Source organism: Macrobrachium nipponense, chromosome 47, assembly GCF_015104395.2.
Source record: "Macrobrachium nipponense isolate FS-2020 chromosome 47, ASM1510439v2, whole genome shotgun sequence".
NCBI classification, from domain to species: domain Eukaryota; kingdom Metazoa; phylum Arthropoda; class Malacostraca; order Decapoda; family Palaemonidae; genus Macrobrachium; species Macrobrachium nipponense.
In genome coordinates, this window is record NC_087222.1 from 15,204,883 (window position 1) to 15,219,880 (window position 14,998).

Consider the following 14,998-nt stretch of genomic DNA (forward strand, 5'->3'; position numbering starts at 1 on the left):
GATTTGTTAATGTTTTGCACCCCAAAGTAAGTTGCACTTGATTTAAAGATAATTATTGTGAACTTGTCTGCAAAATCTATAGGAAAAAGGGCAACAGCAACCTAAGGGACGATAAAAAGATAAACCATATTTATATTCTTAATGACCATCATCATTGCTGTTACTCAAAGAAGAGAAGGAGCATCTGGAGGAAGGTCTCACTGAAAATGCAGATGAAGGCTCTTCATTTGCAGAGTCTTTATTAGAAGTCAAGGCAGAGCCAAAGTATTTTGGCCAGAGCAAATTTAATGCAAAATGGTTGTGTAACCTTTATGCAAAGGTAAAATAAATGACTTTGTTTTTTTCTTACAATTGTTCTCAATGAACACTGTACAGTGCTAGGTTAAGAAACTTTCCTTTACCTTCTCCACTTTTCTTGTTCCTGTGTATTTTTTGTATGATTTCCAAATAAAGAATTAGTATTGTCTTTGGCTGACATGAAGTTTTCCTCCTTTTATTATTCAGCATTGTGCATATATGCACTTGTATATGTAGTTGTAAGCTTGAATATTTCCATGAAATGTTATTCTTAGTGGGAATAGAAAGGATTGATATCTTCATTAAAATTCAATGAAATTTAGGTGCAGTTTTATTTAATTATTTTTTATTATATGTTCTTGGTTTTAATCTTCTACAAAGAATGTGCTACAGCATTTGTAAGTAAATCCTAATGCCTTGTATTAGCTCACTAAACACAGTAGACTGTGTATTTTGTTTTAGGTTAACCGGTCAGAAGTGTTGAAATTGGACTTGTTTTGTAAAAGACTAAGGTAATGTATTATTCTGCTTAGATCAAATTTTATTTTATTTTATTTCATTGTATAAATTTTGAAAATATTGATAAATAATAAAAATCGTTTATTTATAAATAAAAACTTTCATCTGACCCCAAAAGTGAATGATGTAGTCTGAATGCACCGAGTATCTGGTCCCAGTGCACCTCTTCCCAACTGAAGTGCATCTTTCCTTGTGGTCCCAATGCACCAACTTCATTCACATAACAGCTGCCCTTTGGCGAACTGTATAGGTGACTATAGTACTATTCACTTTGCATGATTATTTCCTTTGATAAATCGAATCAGTTTAAAAAGTCTGAATAAAAACTGAATATTACAAAACCAACAAACACATCCTGCTATGAGGGAGAAGTTTAAAATGTGACTATCTCACTAGGTAGCTACTTCTTAATTCAAACTGCAAATCTAACTGTTTCTGTAGCTGGTGGTTAATCTCCAAAAGAAATGACTGTGCTAGTTTCTCATTTGGATCTGTGGTGGCTGCTCAACAAATTGTGTAGCTAACCCGACTGTTTTATCGCAACAAGGTTGCATCTCACCTTAGATGTGCAGTTGTGGAGATGGGAGAATGAATGTGGAAGTGACTGGGTTCTCTGACTCTCCGCCCCTTCAGCCTTCTCCTCCTTCGGGCGAGAGTGGATCCGGCCGTCACATACTGGATCTGTCGACCAAGGCAGGGAAGTTTTGCAATGGAGCAACCATTCTATTTATCTTTATAGAGTATAGAAGCAACTGCCCTTTTCTCTAGCAAGGAGAAGTCCCTTACAATAAGACAACCCACTGCTTATATTTGCTTTACTAGTCTATTAACTCTCAGATTCATCCCAGCATGATTTTGTGTGGGTTACGTCTCTTCCCTCGTTCGAAAAAGCCGAGAAGTCTGGCGGCTGATCACACAATCTCTGTATTACTCTGATCAGTTCATCAGAAGCAGACTTCTTCTTTTACCTGAAGATCTCTGGAAGACTGAGTTTATCTTGATGCTTGGTTTCTGCATAATGAAGTGTGGGGAAAAATATCTAACTATTATCAAGACACTTTAGTTGAGGGGGAAGTTATTAATGCCTAGTCCAAGTACCTACTATTATCCCAAATAGCTGAAGGTATGGTTGAAGGCATATTGACAGCAGACTCGATATACAGTGATAAGCCATAAATAATTCTAGATATCTGGAGACCTGATCCGAATGTCTAGATGAAACCAAGTATCTTGTTAAGAGATTTTAAGTTCTTGCAGTTCTTACACTTATAACATTTAAAGCTACTTATTATTCCTTGCCATACAGGTGACAAAGGCAACCCTTGTCACTTTCTTTCAGAACTTCAGTAATGAATGAACATTGTAGGTGGTAAATATAATCGCTAGTGGATATTGATATGCTAATTTACGGAATAACTAAATGTTGAGACTTTAGTTTCACTGTCCTAACCTTCATTTAACCACTAGTGTCACCGGTCTATTTGGTCTAGTTGAACAAAGCTGTGTGGAAGGTTAAGCATTGGAATAAGGTACCTATTACAAAGCCATATTATGGCCCTCTTGTCATGTCGAATGGAACGGAGTGCCTAACCAAAGTAGGCAATTATTGTAGAGAAGTTTTTTCCGTTCGGTTTCAACGTAATTTGCACAATTCAAGACTAAAGTCCTTTTAAGCTGACTACATAATAATTGTCATATGCATGGAGGTTCTGCGGCAACAAAACCGTTACTTGCTACCCGTCATTAAACTTGCATGATGGACATAATTGTACTGTTTCGCCCGTTCCCTGCTGGTTCCTGGACTTCCTGTGGTCTTTCCTCAGGCTTTGGCATACTTGACCTTCAACTAGTATCATTGATATTAACAGGAACATTAGAATTAAGACGTTTGACCTGTGACAGGACAGCTGAATGTGTCCAAATGTATGTATGTATAAAGCTAAAATTCTCGTAGCACCTGAAACTTATTTGTGTACTGGGTCAGGAATATCATCTCTCTCTCTCTCTCTCTCTCTCTCTCTCTCTCTCTCTCTCTCTCTCTCTCTCTCTCTCTCGTGTTTTGACGATAGTTTCCGTATTTCAAAGTTAAAAACCCTCACTACATGAAGGAACTTATGCTTCTAGAATCTACATAAATTACTAAGGAAAAATTCTACAGTAATTAAAAGCTGAAAATGGCCCGTTTTAAGGTTAACTGAATAAAGTGTTTACCTGCTATTTCAATTGACATATTATTTGAAGGTGGATTTTCTCCTTATTTCGAGCTGAAAATAAGTCAAACGAAGGAAATGATGCTTCCAATAATCAGCGTAGACTAAGGAAGACGAATGAGGAACGATTCTGTATGAATTAAAAGCTGAAGAAAAGAACCCAGACAGAAGAAAATTAGATAAAGAAGCGAAATGAGTATCTACTCCTTTATATTTCCATTGGTGTCTTTGAAGGTGGATTTTCCTAATTCATTTGATGCCTCCCAGTTCGCTCTGGTCTTCTTCCAACTGCTATCTCTCCTCACCCTTCATTCCTCCCACTTGATCGGTCTCCACTTCCACTTCGCCATCAATCAGGTTTCGACAGAATTACTGTCGTTCTCATTCCATCGGATATTCATCCGCTGCCTCAGTTACCAGAACAGTGTGAAGTTAGTGTTTATATATATCTTTTATATAGAAATCCCCTAAAAATTAAAAACGTACAGTATTTTATAGACTTTTAAGCTTAAAAACAAGTTTTTTTTTTAATTCCCAGCGGACGACACATAGCAGACAGATGATTTTGAGGTAAACGAGTACAAAGTATAAATAGCTCAGTGAGGTGAATTTTTATATAATATTTAACGTGTATTATATTAAAAGATTTAAGCTTTAACTTCTTACGTATCAAAAGGGTTTTAGTTATGTGATTTGTAAAAACTACCATTACCTATTATCATACATATTTTATTAAGGATTTCTGTAATTTCCACTGATCACCCGATAGGTAATGAGCCTTCATGATTTCCATAATCTATCTTGTATATAAAACAGAGAAATATTTTACTAATGAGACCTACTTTAAATCACAGATGATATTCTGTATAGTTACAAGATGCTGCTAGTTGGTTTAAACATTATTTGAGGTCAATATTGTAAACAAATGGTGTAATAGTCCTGACACTTTGATATTCTTAACGCTGTGGTTTCATATATATTATATATATATATATATATATATATATATATATATATATATATATATATATATATTTATATATATATATATAATATGTCGAGTACCACTTTATCTTCATTAATAATTATTAATAATATATAATATATATTATATTAATTATAATATTATATAATATATAATAGATATATAATATAATATATTAAAAATTATTGAGTACCACTTTATCTTCTTATGACGAATTCGGTGCTATTTTAGTCCAGTTTCCCATTCAATGACTTGGGAAAATTGTAGGTAGTACAAGAAGAAGACTCGACAAAATCTCCAGGAATATTTTAAAGTTTTAACATTATATTTTTACGAATACTGAATTCTATGTGAATTAATTAGGGTAGTAGATCGTATATTGATTGACTTCTTGTATATGAGTTTGGTTTCTCTCAAGTTGCAAGACTTTGTTGACCAAACTCTGGACTTAGGGAAAACACCTTTAAGATTTCCTGCTTTCATTGCAAAATCTCCTGTGACCTCTCCCTACCTTACCTCTCGTTACCTCATCTCCTGTGACCTCACCGTGCCTCTCCTCACCTTACCTCACTCCCGTGACCTCACCTTGCTTCACCTCCCATTACCTCACCTTCCATTATCTCACTTTACCTCACCTCATCTTACCTCACCTCCCATTACCTCTCCTCACCTTACATTGCCTCGCATTATCTCATCCTACCTCTCCTCACCTTACCTCACCCCATAGCATCAACACTGGTACTCTCAGTCCAAAGAAAACTTCAAGAATAAGGACACAGGATATCCTATGAGCACATAGGAAACTTCGTTATACACACTGACCACATCCTCCTAAAAGACAGTCAGATTGTCCTAGCCTGAATGACTTAATCAACATTATTCAGTTGCCAAGATCAACCCAACCAATTATTCCATCTCTGATCTATAAAACACCAGAATAAATTCACGTCTAAGAATTCAACTCTTTTGTCTGTAATTCTACTGAAACTTTATGACTTAGATTGCAATGAAACATCTCTAACTTACGACTTACGAGTAAACTGCAGAAGAAAGTACCTACTACATATTTCAAGGAGCCAGTTTTCATAACTGGTATCATTCTCCAGTTTGTGTTACCACTTGTTGCATTTCTTACATGCAACTCTCTTGGTCACTCCTGCTCAAGCTGTAGACTTTCAAATAGATGGGCATTTATATTACCAATGATGATAGCATTATTGGTAATGGCATCACATATTACTGCATTCTTCGCAAAAAATAGTAATAAAACTCCTACTAACTAAACTGCAAATATTAAAATTTTATTATTCAATAATTGGCCATTCAATAATTTATATTTACATCTTGATTGTAATTTGCATAGTTACCAGGTTATGATGGACATAACTTGAGTTACCACTTTACATCAACCAAGAAATATTCTCTTCTTTATTATAAACTGAGTCCAGGGATTGAATCCGAAACATTCTAACCTCAAAAACATCCAGCTGTTTTCTGGGCTCTATGAGAGCACCAACATCACTTTGGCTTTTATAAAGCAGCCTCATCAGTGGGGATTGTTTCAAATGCTACATACCTTGAGGTTACTGATTCAGACGTTAAACAGACCCAAAACCTTTACATTATAGGTATGGAAAATAATGAAATAGCACACTGAAAATAAATATTTATGTATGCCTCTTTACATAATACTGGAGAGAATAATAATTTCAGAACAGTATATTTCAATCATTTCACCCCAAAATGCTGATATGTCAAGTAACTCGCACAAAAACATTTTCACTTTCATATTGCATACTCTATTTACATAAGTTTACTTACCTGATTCCATTGTAAAAATCTACATGAAACAATTATCTCACCATGTTCATTTTATTGAACATTTAATATAAATAAAAGATTACCATATCTAGTTGATTTCATTAGAAAACTTTAATATGAATAAAAAACTCCAGAACATTCTCATTAATCATCTCTTAAAATGTCACTCATTACATTAAGCAGCTATGAAATACAAATAAAAATACTACTACTTGTTACTACAAATACACAAAATTCGAGCCCACCATGCAAGTGTGGGCTCATTCCTGGCCTCTTTAAAAGTATCTTCCAGTGCAATGGACACTAACAGTACAGCAGTATTCACACACTCTGTACTCTGGCTACGAAATTTAATTAGGATTATAATATATATAGAGTAATGACACGAAGGAAAGATCTCGGCTGCTCTCGTTTTTTAATCTTCCTCCATGGTTCTACCTTTTATTTATACATAGCATCAAGTTTTATGTATTTCGTTATCAAGTTTTATATATATATATATATATATATATATATATATATATATATATATATATATATATATATATATATTTTACAATAGATTTACAATATCGGTATTTTTTTTGACAATTACAATACAAATATTCAACAGACACTTACTAAAGGTAAGCAATTTAAAACTCATACTCCAAATACTGTTTCGTGATTTTTTTTGACAAACTTCCTTTGTACACCGTTTTTAATAACCAACGGTCAAAGCAAAATTTACTTTTGACGAATGATAACAATTCTCTCTGATTCCAATTTTTTGTTCTACTGACCCAAACACTGCAAAAAGATTACCCAGTGACTAACACTAGCGATATATGTTTCTCACATTCCGTGGTCTATTCGGAAAAAAACAACATTAGGTTATTTATAAACCAGTCCTATGCTATGTACAAGTGTCATGCAACACGTTTTGGAAATACCACAGAACAGGTCTTAACTGATCCCAAAAGTTAAAAATGTGTAAGATATATTCTGTTTCCCACGTTTATCACACCAGTCATGATCCTTAAGTTTTAAAATACTTAACTGATGATTAGTGGTAATAACACCATGTACATATTTATACAGAAATTCTCTCTCAACATTTCCAATGAATACACTGTTAACTCTTCTCCAAATCACTTTCCAGTTATAGAGAGGATACTGCTCTTCAATCTTCGGTGGGTTTTAAGTACGAGTAAATGTCCCTGTTAGTAAGTGCAGGAAAGCTCTTATGCTTAGATATTATCCGAAACACCGAAATGGCAATCGAAAAAAAACACAGAGAACTGTACGCATATTCTCGCACAGTGGGCGTCTCGAACAAGGAGTTTATCCTCAATTTGCAATAATATACACTTAGGCCTGTATTATTTTTAAGCGCTTGTAATGCTGTACAACTAAAAATCGACAGGGCTTTAAAATTAGTATCAATAATTCCTAAACCACCTTCAAATTTACTTAAACATAGTGTTTCTCTTCGAATTGGGCTAGACATACTTTTCTAAAGATAATTAATTATACATGAATTTCTTTCTGAAACATACTTCTTTATAGGCGGAACAGTATGCGCCACATACCACACCTTTGACAACAGCCACGAATTGATAAGAATTCCCCTCTGAAATTAAAAGGTCGGACACATCATATTTACTCTTACCTTAATTTTAATTACCAACAATTTCCAAGTCTCATCACAAGTTTCCTCAAACCCCGTTATGATACACAATACCAAGGATCCTTAGGCGGGATGTATTTTTCAGCCATGGTAGCTGGGCTAGGGCCTTGACCTTCACAGTTTCCAAAGCCCATAACAGTTGGTTTTCCTTTACTCAGACTTGCACATGTTGCTACTTCAGAACTATTAATTACCTTGTAACATTCATAAACAGACAATTCAGTAGACACAAAAGCATAAAGGTCATTTGCAAAACCTTGTAGTTTTACTTTTTTTCATATTGGGAAGAGTCAGTTTGGTTATGTTTGGGTTTCTAATTATCGCTCTAGACAGAGGCTCTTGAAACAGACAATAAAGGTGCATAGACAAAGGACAGCCTTGTTTTACTGATCGGGTCACACGAAAGGAATCACTAAGAGTGCCATTTATGCATTGACTGCTCTCGCAATTTCTATACAATATTTTTATCATATAAATCAATAATTTTTTTTAGGAAAACCAAAATTTTATTTACAATACCTGGATTCAAAAAGTCTAAATGTACCTTGTCAAATGCCTTCGCCCAATAGAGACTCAGCACAAACATATCATTCTTTCTATGTTGTGCAATGAAAAGCAGATCCCTAATGGTATTATTGCAGTTTATTATTGACCTGCCAGGAACAGCACAGTATTGTCCATCTGATATAACCTCTGGCATCGCATTTCGGAGGTCCTATTTTTTTAACACCTTTTGCCAACACTTTATAGTCGGCATCATGCAAGGTAACTGGTCTCCAGTTTTGTTATCTATCAGTTCTGTCTCCCTGTTTACATGGCAAGTAATTTAAATTAATACCCTTTGTTTTGTTTTTGCGTTAGTGACATGGATGTTCCAGCTACATTGATATATCTCAGCGTGTCAAGAAACTCATCTTTTATGACTCCCCAGAACTTTTATAAAATTCAATGGGTAACCCATCACAACCAGGAGATTTATTGTTGTGCATACTTTTAATCGTGCGCCACACTTCCTCTTCTTGAAGTGTGTCATCCAAGCCCTCCATCTTCGAAGCATCAACACAGCTGACAGAAATTCAAAAAATAATCCTTCATAGATTTGTCACCCTGTACAGAGGTAAACATTTCTTCAAAATGTTTTTTGAAACAAGTTAGGATTCCGTCTGTATTTTTCAAACACTTTTCCATCTTTCGAAACTATTTTGGAATGTTATGATCGCTACTTCCATACTTCTCCCTACCTAACAAGTATGCAAAACGCTTTCTCACCTTTAACAAATCGTCGACTTTCGCCCTTACTTTTATTCCCTCCAAAATCTCATCCTGAATCCTACTAATCCTCTGCTTTATCAATTGTATACATTCGTATTTGGTACCAGTGCGATAATGGATGTCATACAACTGCCTCAAACGCACCTGTATAATTTTAACAAGCCATATCTCTCATTTGATGATTTTTTACTCAGTGTAACAAAAAACCGTTTCCCTTCCAGTTTTGCCCAGTCTCACCAAATTTGTATATTAGCAAAACGACTTTTGGAGAATTTCAAATCCTCCCAAAATTTCTTAAACATCTCAACAATATTTTCGGTTTCTAACAATTGCACATTTAATTTCCAAATCCCTTTACATATTTTACTTTGATTTACCTTTAGTGTTAAAACCACCGTGTTGTGATCAGAGAAGCTTAATGGTATAGTTTGAGAATCCACAATGTTTTTGAAAAGACTTGCAGTATAGATTCTGTCAAGTCGGGAATCATATCCATCTCCAACATAGGTATATTCTGGAATTCCGTCCGAGAATTGATAATTATCTTTCAACTTTAATTGTTTAATGAAAGCAATTAAAGCCTTTAATACCAAATTATTGTTTGCACTACTACAATCTCTTATAGTTGTCACACAATTAAGATCTCCCCCTGTGATCAGTGAGTTTGAGTTGTGTTTCAAAAAGAACAGCTCTTCATTTTGGAAAAAATCCTCCCTCTCTTTGCCCTGCTAGTTCCTGCAGGGGCATGAATGTTAACGCAGGAATCACAACAAACCATCATACAATATTTTCCCACCCTGGATTTGCCCATTTGCATACATTTCATACCTAAGTATTTTTATACCTTTTTTGCTTAGAAATGCAAATCAACTTTCCACCCTTCAAGAGAACAGTGGGATTAAAAACAATAACAAGATATCTGCTTGTGTACTCTAGTTCTGATAAACGTTTCAGATTGTGTTCTTGCAATAACAGATTACCAATATACCATAATATTTCATCATGTGAACAACTTTCATTTGTTGACCTACATCATATAATCCGTTGACATTAAAGGTTGCAGTTTTTTATGGACATTGCTTATGTTTATAGATAATCACAACTTTTTCTTTTTCACAGCATTTTTACCTACACCTTTTTCTGATTTTTGCTCCTTCCGTTTATCTTGTGAAGATAAGGATTCCCTAGTAAATTTCAATTTCCATAATTTTCTAGGTTTAATTTCCATTTTTCTTCAGTAACAGCTTCTAGTGTATGAGCATCCATATCGGTAGAAAAAGGTTCATCTCCACTGTCTAAAAGTATATCTATTGACTCATCCTCACGGTGGTAGCGGATGCTATCCACCATCTCCTGTAAACCCTCACATCTTGTGCTTCCTTTCCAACTGTCGCCTTTATTCTTTGCAGAAAACAAAAGTTTCCTTTATTTGAGGGCCCTCATCTGGTTCTTTCACCGACCCTTCTAAAACTTCATGAGTTTCTGGTGGCTACTTTTTTCAACGACCGTCTCCACACTAAAGTTTTCTAACTCCATATCAGAATTCATTGTCTATCATATTTCCTTCGATGACCAGGTTTGACTGCTCCCGTGGTGTACATTCTCCGGCAATTTCTTCACTATTCATGTCACTTTCTGCACTCCTTCCTTCCTTCGATACTGGTCTCTCAGTAGATAAACACGGTTTTGTCTGCCCTCCCTGTCCGTCTCACAATTCACAGCCATATGGCCAACAATACCACATTTAAAGCATGTCTGCACTTGGTCCTGATACAGAAAGGCAATCGTATGACCGCAAATATTCACTGAAGATGGAACGTTACTTTTCACGACCATCTTAACTATATGAATACCGCTCAACAAACCTTTAGCTTTCCCATATGAAAAACGATTGTGTCTAATAAAACACACATTTCCGTATCGCGTCAAAACCCCAAGTAGGAGCTCATCTTTCACATCAAATGGAGCAAATTCAATCAGCTTGTCATCAAACTTTTTAACGAATTCTTCAAATAACAGGTGTTCTTTAAATTTCAATATAACCCTGTTTTGGCCATTTGCTGGAATCCTGCTATGCCTATCTCCTTCAAACCCAATTTGTCAAAAATGGCAAAACACGCTATTTCATAATTTGGGTGAAAAGAAATTTGTAGGCTAATTGAATCAGTCCTCTTCAGGTGTCCTAAAGTCGCACTGTAGTGATCTACACTTGGGCTCGCCATTTCCTTCATGGGTTAACTGCCTGTGATGCAGTTTAGACGAACCTTTGTTTTAGGTAAGTCCAGGAACGACCAAACACACGTCTGAAGTCCGCACTCGGCAAAGGATCGTATAAGACTCCTGAATAAAGCTTGATGACAGTGATAGGGAAGAGTTGAATAAGGATTATTCAAAAGGGGAAATTTTGAAATTTACCAAAAGTTTTAAGAATCGTACTACACCTGGAATCGATGGTCTGCCAGTGGAGTTTTATTTAGAGAATTGGGATATAATTTAGGATGAATTTCTTCATAGGTAAAGTATGTAATGAGAAATAAGGTGATTTCAGTTTCACAAAGGAAAGGAGTTATTACACTCATTCATAAAGGCGGAGACGAAAAAGAGCTGAAGAATTGGAGACCAATTTCTCTCCTTTGTGTTGATTATAAAATAATTTCTAAACTTTTAGCTATTCGTATGAAAGAAGTGTTAGACAAAGTGATTGATACTAGTCAGTTTTGCTGTATTCCAGGACGAAGCATTGTTCAATGTAATATGTTGATCAGGATGTTATCTTCTTCTTCTTCCCAGCTTTTTCCCATTTTTATATGGGGTCGCCGTTTCGGATGAGCCGTTTCCATCTATTTCTATCTTGCGCTTCTGCCTCATCAATTCCCTTCTCATGTAAATCTCCTCTCACACAGTCCTTCCATCTCTTTCTTGGTCTCCCTCTCTTTCTTCTTCCTTGCACCTCCACTCCCATAGTATGTCTCCCAGCGTGGTCCTCATCTCTCTCAACAGGTGTCCATACCATCTCAGCCTCCCCTCCTGCACTTTCTTTGATACTTCCACCACCTTAGTTGACCCCCTTATGTAGTCATTTCTGATCCTATCCACTCTTGTTACCCCAGACATCCCCACCTAAGCATTTCATTTCTGCACATCCATCTTCTTCTGCTCTGCTTTTCTCATGCTTGCTGTTTCCGTACCATACAGCATTGCTGTTCTTACCACCGTCTTGTGAAATTTTCCTTTTAACCTAAGCGGCACTCTTTTGTCACAAAAAGAACTCCCGAGGCCGCTCTCCCCAGTTGTTCCAGCCTGCCTGTACCCGATGTTTTACTTCTTCTTCCATACTTCCTCCAGCGTTAACAAAAGATCCCAAATACTTAAACTTATCAACTCTCCTTATTTGCTCTCCACCAAGCTGAATACTTTCTCTATCATCCCCCTCAGTGGTGGTACACATATATTCTGTCTTGGATCTACTTATTCTCATTCCTCTGTCCTCCAGTACTTGTCTCCATCTTTCCAATTTCACTTCCAGATCTTCCCCGCCCTGCTCTCTGCACACAGAACAATATCATCCGGCCTACAATATGTTCCATGGTACTGTCTCCCTTACTTCCTCTATTATAACATCCATCACTATGTTAAAGATAAATGGGCTCAGAGCCGACCCCTGGTGTAATCCTACTCTCACCTCAAAACCTTCTGTCTCCCCAACACTGCTCCTCACTCTGGTAAATACATTCCGGTACATCTCTTGTATCAATCGCACATACTTCTCTGGCACCATCTTCTCCCTCAGGCTCCTCCATACCTCTTGTCTCGGGACTCTGTCATAAGCCTTTTCAAGGTCAATGAATACCATATGTAGGTCCCTTTGTCTTTCCCCGAATTTCTCCATTATTTGCCTCAGACAAAATACAACTGATTGTTAACCCTTTCCCTTCATATACCATCTGTTGTTCCCCTTCCCTTCATAAATCCCATCTGCTCTTTACCTATTTGTACTTCTTCTCTCAGTCTAGCATCTATCATCCTTTCCAGTATCTTCAAAGTGTGGGACATCAATTTAATGCCCCTATAATTACCACACTCTTGGACATCGCCTTTCCCTTTAAAAATTGGGATCAATATACTCCCACGCCACTCATTTGGTATCTTTTCCTGTTCAAGGATCTTTATCATAAGATCGTACAGTATATCCACTCCTTCATCTCCTAATGCTTTCCATGCCTACCGCCGGGATCATGTCTGGTCCGGTTGCCTTCCCATTCTTCCATCTTCTTCAGTGCATTTAGTACCTCTTGCCTAGAAAACCTCATTACCATGCCAATGTTCACTTGCCCATCCTCTCTTATTAGTCTATTATTTTCTTCATTTAACAACTGTTCGAAATATTCTTTCCATCTCTTCACAATGTCTTCCTCCTTTCTAAGCACTACACCCTCTTGATTCTTTATTTGTTTGATGTGTTGGTTATATCTTTTTGGTGCTCTTATTTCTAGCCTTTGATAGTCTTCATCATCTTCTTTAATCCTTCCTTTGTCCCCCAGCTCATTATACACATCATCATACGACTTTGCTTTAGCTTGGGCTACCACCTTTTTCTTTCACCACCTTGTTTTTCTCTCTGTACCTATTTCTGTCTTCCACTGACTGTGACTCTTCCCATCTTTTCTTTGCCTCCTTCTTATCTTTTTACTACTTTCTCAATGTCTTCATCCCACCACCAACTATCCTTTTCTTCCCATATGATACCAGATGTCTCTCCTAGCAGCTCCTTTCCATGCCTTCTTATTACTGCTGCATTTCGTGCCCACATTCTTGAACATCTTCAATCCCTATATCAACTATCCTCCAAAACCCTCCTCTTAAACTCTCTCTTCTTATCCCCTTCCTTCTGTAATTCGTACCATTTAATTTTCCTTATCCCTTTAGCTTTGGTTTTTCTTTCCCTTTTCAACTTCAAGTCCATACATAGCAGCCTGTGTTGGGGGGCTACATGGTCGCCTGGAATAACTTTGCAGTTCTTGAACCTCCACCAGATTTATCCTTTATACAAGAATAGTCTATCTGGGAGAATCTTCCCCCCACTCTATATGTTTTTAGGTGTTCCCTTTTCTTCTCAAAAAATGTGTTTACTATTGCCATGTCGAATGACACAGCAAAGTCCACCTACACTCTCTCCTTCTGGGTTCTCTCCCCAATTCCATGGCCCCCATGCACCCGCCCAATCGCCTCATTTTCACTTCGACATGGCCATTCAAATCTGCCCCAACTATCACCCTCTCATGCTCTTCCAGTTCTTGCATTATTCCATCCATGTCTCTCCAGAAATTTCCCTTCTCTTCTTCTGTGCAACCAACTTGTGGTGCATATGCGCTTATAATATTCAGAATCTCTCCTCCATAACATATCTTCAATCTGATGATACGGTCATTCTTTCTATGCACTTCTATTACCGAGTTCTTTAGTTCACTAGACAGTACTATGCCAACTCCATTTCTACCTTGTTTATTTGCTCCACTATAATATAGCTTATATCCATCTCCCAACTCTTTAGCTTTATTTCCTTTCCACCGCGTTTCTTGCACACACACAACATCTACTTTCTTTTCTCTCATCAAGTCAGCCAATTCTCTACCTCTCCCAGTCATGGACCCAACATTTAGCTGACATACTCTGAACCCAATGTGAGCTCGCTTCTTTTAGCTGCACCCGCTCCTGATTGCAGTAGCCCTCGCCTTACCACGAGTTAGGGCGATGTCTGTGCGTCGTTTACGGAGTACGCCCATAGCATTACCTCTTTCCATATTTCGGCTCATTCCATTTTTGGTTTTGGCACAGATTTTTACAGCCGGATGCCTTCCTGACACCAACCCTCCCTATTTATCCGGGCTTGGGACCGGCACCCATAAGGACTTGGTTGCCCCCCCAGGTGGCATATCATATCAGTAAAATTATGTTAATTTACTGATATGAGCGCTGCCTTTCTTAAATTAGACTTGTATCAGGCTTTCGATATGGTCAATACAGAATTTTTGTTTAAGTCTTGGAAGTGTCTAGGGTTTGGAGATGAATTTGCATGGAAAATAAGTATGCTATATAACGAAATAGAAAGTGCAATGTGTGTAAATAATAATATAATTTCCTTTTTCCCCATAACAAGGTCAGTCATGGAAGGATGTCCACTTAGCATGATATTATATGCAATCTATCAAGAATCGTTCTTTAAGC